Source organism: Petaurus breviceps, unplaced genomic scaffold (assembly GCF_028583685.1).
Source record: "Petaurus breviceps papuanus isolate PSGF00001 unplaced genomic scaffold, PetGlider_PUasm1.0 558, whole genome shotgun sequence".
Taxonomy (NCBI): Eukaryota; Metazoa; Chordata; class Mammalia; order Diprotodontia; family Petauridae; genus Petaurus; species Petaurus breviceps.
In genome coordinates this window covers 4,189,397-4,196,115 of record NW_027186376.1, presented here as the reverse complement: position 1 = coordinate 4,196,115, position 6,719 = coordinate 4,189,397, and positions in this window count along the sequence as shown.

Here is a 6,719-nt window from a genome sequence, read left to right as displayed (position 1 = left end):
CATAGTAACTGTAACAGAATGTGAATGATGCATTTATGTCTACATCAATATCTGTGCCTATATCAACATCTCTATGCATATTTTTTTTCTAATAAATTCTTTCATGGTTTAAATTTAATCTGCTTATGAGTCTGTTGGGACACCCAACCAACACTCTACACACTTCTGTGCTATTAGCATCAATACCACAATCCTAAATGACAGGTAATGATCTGAGAAACCAAGCTGCTAATGATGAGCTTTTCCTTTTTCAGCTAGGTTGGCCATCACATAGCAGATCCTGTGTGTGACTGTGGCTGTGTTCAGTTTTTTCAGCTTGAGAGGAGGTGCCAGAGCTTGAGCTCTGCTGATATAACCCATAAGAACCCAAGGTTTTTGTTATTGTTGTTGTTATTATTATTATTAAGCTGATTTAATTGCCCTATAGAGTTGTTGCAAGGAAAATGCTTTGTAAATCTTAAAAGGTTTTAAGACTTACTATAGAAACAGTAGTCATTATTATTATTACACTTGTTACATTGTGCCTCCATTCAACCTTGGTCATGGGTTGAGTGTTGCTTTCTTTATGCCCATAGAAAGGCTGCATATAACTCTAGTAAGAATCCAGCTAGGGAGCACAGTATCTGAATTGGCCATCAGTTAAAACTGTAATTGATCCACCAGCTCAGCATTGTTGGCTCTCTTTGGCAACATGATGATAGGATCATTGATTTAGCGCTGGAAAGGGCATTAGAGGTAATTGAGTTCAACTCTCAGAGAGGTCAGGTGACTTGATCAAAGTCACACAGTTCATAAGTGGCAAAGCCAGGATCTTCAGAGTCCAAGTCAATCCAGAATACTTTCCGTGGTACTGCAATGGTTCTCTCAAGAAACGTCTTCCTAGGAGGCTGTGGTATATCTACCAGACACTGGAAGAATAACCTGAAAATACTGGGGCTGCTCCTCTGTTTCTTGGCCCCCTTTCCCTCTTGCTTCTTCCCTCTGCCCAAGCCTATGGTTCTGTCACAGCACTAAATAGTTTGGATTAACCCTTGCTGTCCAGTTGGAAATTAATCTAGGAGATGAAATGGAATATTTCCCAAAACATCAAGGGTATCCAAAGCAATAAATCAACAAGTTATTAAACACCTGCTATAAGCCAATCACTGTGCTAGGTGCTGGGGATACAAGCACAAAGAATAAAACAATCTCTAATCACAATGAATCTGTGTTCTTTTAAAAAGATTATTGACATGTTTTGTTTTTATTTCACCAAAATTTCTCCTAGTATTTCTCACCCTCTCCCAGAGAGCTATCCCATATAACCTAACTGAGCCTAACATTTATTTTAAAGAAAGAGCGGAAGAAAAATAAAAACAAAACACGCGAAGAACTGATCAATATATAAAAACGTTCCTCGTTTGTGGTCTTCTAATCTCTGCAAAGGAGTGGGGTGAGAGTTTCTTCTCATATTTCTTCTTTGTGGCCATGAGCTTATATTCTAATGGGGATACAGTATGTACAAATAAGAACATCTACAATATAAGTTAACAAATCTTCACAAGGTAGTTAAATACAAGGGCATCAAGAAGGAACTGTATCTTTGTATGTCTAAACTGTATCTTTACAAAAGAGATGTGGAGGCAAGTAGGGGTGAATTCTAGGCATGAGAGATGGCCAGTACATCCCACTTTGATGGGAGATGAGTGAGGAACAGAGGAAAGGACAGTTTGACAAGATAGTTGAGTGCAAAAGGGAGAATACTGTCCAATGGGCCTGGGAAGGCAGGTTGGGATCAGGTTATGTAGGACTATAAAAGCTAAACCAAGGACTTTCTGTTTTATCCTGGAAGCAATTGGAAGCCACTGGAGTTGGTCAAGTAGGGCTGTCAAATGTTTGGTCATTGCTCGAGGAAGATGACTCTGGAAGTCATGCCTAGTTAGGAGGGGGTTGCAGCAATCTAGGTGAGAGGTGAGGAGGCATGAACTAGAAGGTGGGGACTGTGATGAGAGAGAAGGGGCCAGATACCAGGGATGCTGTGGAGGCAGACATAGCAAGATTGCTAGTGATGAGTGTGCTGAAGGAGAGCAAGGAGTCCAGAATAAAACAAAGTATGAACAGGAAGAGGTTGGAAGGATGTGATGCCTTTAACAGAAACAGGAAAGTTTGGAAGAGGAGACTAAGAAAGAAAATGAGCTGCATTTGAGACCTATTGACTTTAAGATGTCTCTGAGATCTACAATCTGAAATGCTATGAGCATGTAGGACTGAAGATCAGTGGAGACACTGGGGTTGGATATGTGTAAATCTGGAAGTCATTTGCATAGAGATGATAATGAAACCTATGGAGGGAGACAGACCCCCAAAGAGGGAGGAAGGGAAAGAGAGAGACAGAGAGACAGACAGAGACAGAAAGACAGAGAGACAGAGAGACAGAGAGGGATGGAGGGAAATACAGACAGAGAAACACAGTCAGAGATACACAAAGACAGAAGGACAGAGGCAGACACAGACACACATAGAGACCATAGAGACAAAGACTTTATGTGTCAGTGTGTGTGAGAGAGAGGGGGTGGGAAGGAAGGAGGGAGGGAGAGGGAGAGAGAGACTAGAGAGGGAGAAAGGGGAGCCTTGGAAAGAGCTTTGTGGAATATCCACAGTTAGGGGGAATGGTGTGTTTGATGACCCAGAAAAATGACTGAAGAAGTGAGATGGGTAAATAAACCAGAAGAGAAAGCAGTGTCATAAAAACCCAGGAGGAGAGGAGAATGGCCAAAATACAACAGATAGATTGAGAAAGATGAGGCCTGAGAATAGACCATCAGATTTAGCAATTAAGAGAATGGTGGTATTTTTGGAGAGAACAATTTCAGTTGAGTGTGAGCTTGGAAGCCAGACTGCAAAGGGCTGAGGAGTGAGTGAGAGGAGAGAAAGTGGAGGCAGTTAGTGTAGACAACTTTTTTCTTTCCTCTTCCTTTTTAAAAATACTTTTTTTAAAAAATTTTTTTGATTATATGTAAAAACAATTTTTAATATTATTTAAAAGAAATTATGAGTCCCAACCCCCCTCCTTGAGAAGGGAAGTACTTTCATATAGATTATACATGTGAAGTCATATAAAACATTTCCATATTAACCATGTTGCAAAAGAGAACACAGATAACATAAAAGGAAAAAAAGAAAGACAAAGAAAGTTTTTAAAAAGTCTACTTCAATCTGCATTCAGACTCTATCGGTTCTCTCTCTGGAGGTGAATAGGATTTTTCATCATGGGTCCTTCAGAATTGTCTTGACTTTATTTCTGAGAAAGGCTAAGTCATTCACAGTTGATCATTATACAATGTTGCCAATACTGTGTACAATGTTGTCCTGGTTCTGTTCATTTCACTTTCTATCAGTTCGTATAATAAACAACTTTTTTCAAGAGTTTGGCTGCAAAAAGGAAGAGAGATATGGAATGATAGTTTGAGAGGATGGTCGGTCTAGTGAAGGTTTTTTTTTTTTTAATATAGAGGATGTGGACAAGTTTGAATGCAGTAGAGAGGAACCAATACTGAAAATCTGAGAGAGAAGGAGAATGATAGAATACAATCTGTTGGAGAAGACAGGACAGGATGGGATCCAGTACACATGTGCACTTGCAGCTAGGTGTCTCAGTGGATAGAATGCTGCGCTTGGAATGAGGAAGAGCTGAGTTCAAATCTAATATTAGATATATCCTAGCTGTGTGACCTGGGGCAAACCATTTAACCTCAGTTTCCTCAACTATAAATGTGGATACTAATAGCACCCACCTCTCAGGGTTGTTCTGATGATCAAATGAGGTCATATCTATAAAGTGCCTAGCACATGGAGGAGATGTACTGAAGGCAGTCCATAGTAGGAGTTATAGAAATACTAGCTATTATTATTATTATTACATGTAGAGAAGCTGGCCTTTGAAAGGAGATAGGTCACCTATTTGTCAAAGACTGGGGGAAAGGAGGAAAAAGTATCAAGGGCTTTGAGATAACAATAGGTGAGCATGGAACTCATGTTGGAACAGTCTCAATTTTTTCAGCCAGATGAGAGGCAATGTCCTCAGCTGAGAGAGAGGAGTTGGGGAAGATGTGCCAGATTTGAGGAGGAAAGAGAAACTTTAAAATTGCTTCTGTGGGAAGTAAGATAGGGAATCAATTAAAGAGGAATAAAAGGACTACCTTGCTGCAGCAAAGGCCTGGCTAAGGTTTGATAACAGGAATTTGTAAAGTACCCAGTTGATATTGTTGGAAGATTTCCTCTGGTTTTGTTCAGTGGTTAAGTTGGTAAATTGGAGCAGAGGAGGTAGATGGAGGCAGAGTAATCCAAGGCTGAGGTTTGAAAAGCAAAGATCAGAGACAGCACAAGGGGGAGAGATTCAAGAGCAGAGGATGGTGTAGAGTTGAAATGGTTAAGTTTTGGACTGAGGTTGGAGAGGGAGAGTGAAGTGAGAGCTGGCATACTGGCTGAGGAAGTTCTGGCATGGAGGGAGGCTCCTGAGGAGAGAGAAGAACTTAGGTCTAAGAAGAGTGAATCATTAGGAATAGTGGAATGAAAGCAGCAACAGTCAGAGGAATGGCAGAGTTTCTATGGAGGGAAGTAGAACGTTTGTGGGTAAGGACCAAATCTAATATGAGAGCTGCCTATGTGTGGCTGAAAAAAAGAGAAGAAAAGAGAGTCACTGAAAAGAACAGAAAGAAGGCTAGAAAGAGCCACAGACAAGCAAGACAGCTTGGAAAGTGACTATACTGAAATGGAAAGGCGAGCTATTACATAAAATTCAGTTTCATGCAGAATCCTCTTTTTAGTTTTTCTTTGAAAAATTTTTATTTATTCTAAACAGAAAAAGTCTGTTTAAATTCATCATTTAAAAATTAGAAAAATTTAAAAGAGCTCATTAGTAGGGGTACCTTACTAACCTCTCTGGGCCACACTTTGGGATGGCTTTAATTGTTAAGAAGTTTTTCCTTACAAGAAACCTAAATCTGCCTCCCTGAAACTTCTAATTATCCCTCTTAGTTCTTCCTCCTGGGGCCAGACAGGTCCTCTTCCATGGGATACCCCTTCAAACACTTGAAAAGAATTATCATGCCCATTCCTTCCCCTCAATCAAGTCTTTCCTCTTTTAGACTAAACATCACCTGTTCCTCCAACTGATCCTTGTATATGGCACAGTCTCAAAATCTTGATTGTCCTGGTTAGCCTCGTCTGGCTGCTCACCAACTTACTTCTCTAAAATGTGGCCCCTTGACCTGAACACAGGGTTCCAGATCCCTAGGGTGGAGTACAGTGGGACTATATCCTCCCTAATCTTGGACACTCAACCTAGCTTAATGCAATCTAAGATGGTGCTAGCTTTCTTTTCTTCCATAGCCTATGTTGACATCTCTTTAGCTTGCTGCTGTAATTCTTATTAAGCCTTAATTCCTGAATGGGTGTTGTCTCAGTCAAACTGAGACCAGTTAAAGACCTTAGCTTGAAAAGGCCAAGGTCTGCCATGGCATCTGGGGCCATCTCCAGTTGTCCCGGTCTATATCTAGTTGCTGGACCCAGGTGGATCCAGAGGAGAAAGTGAGGCTGGTGACTATGCACAGCCCTCCTCACTTAAATCCAAGTCACTTGCATGTCCTGGCATCACCTCCCTCATGTCATGGTCCTCTTTGAGAATGCAGGACAAACACAATTGTCCCCTCACACCTCTGGTTCTCTTTAGCCACACCTCTCCTCGTTTTTTGAGCCCCCATGGAAGACTCTACATTTCTATTAGACTTGATATGATTAGATTTAGCTCTCCAATTCTTTTTGGATCTCAACTCTCCCACCCAACATGTTAGCTATGGCTCTCAGCTTTATGTCATCTGCAAATCTGATAAGCATGCCATCTGTGCCTTTATCCAAGTCATTGATAAAAATTTTGGACCACCCTAGAGCCGGCATCAAGCACTGATGCCTCAGTCACTTCATTGGCTATCTCCTAAGCTTATCTCCAGCAATTATGAATAATTCTTTGGGGCTAGCCCTTTAACTGGTTGCAATCCACTTAATGGTATAATCAGCTAGCCCACACCTCTGTGGGCCTCCCCAGGAAGAACATGAAAAGATTTGCCAAATGTGTTGCTAAAATCTATGGTGTTCTCCTGATCTCCCGGCCTGGTAATCCTGTTAAGGAAGACTGAGGTCAGCCTGGCCTGACCTGTTCTTGATGAAGCCATGCTGGCTCTGGTCACTGTCTGCTCTTCCCAACATTCACATCTCTTTAAAAATGTTATAAAATGATGCGCTGCAGAATTTTGCCAGGAACTGAATGAAAGATGCTTGGCTAATAGTTTACAGACTATCTGCTCTTTCCTTTTGAAAACCTTTGCTCTTCTCTAGTCCTGTGGCATCTCTTCCATTCTCCATGGGCTTTCTAAGAGCATGAGGAGGATGTGCAGGACCAGTAGATCCTTTGGCCCCAGATGGTAGAAGGAAGAGCAATGGGAGACACTAGAGAGGCAGGTGAGTCGAGGCTCAGGTTCTGGTTACACCCAGGAGACCCTCTGAGCTCCTACCAATTCTGGGATTTTAACTGCCACCCATCCAATCCATTCCTTTATCCACGAATCTCTCTTGTAGTCCATCTCTCTGCTAATCTCCATCCACCCATGAATCCACGTATCCATGCATCCATCCATGCATCCATCCATCCATCCATCCATCCATCCATCCATCCATCCATCCAT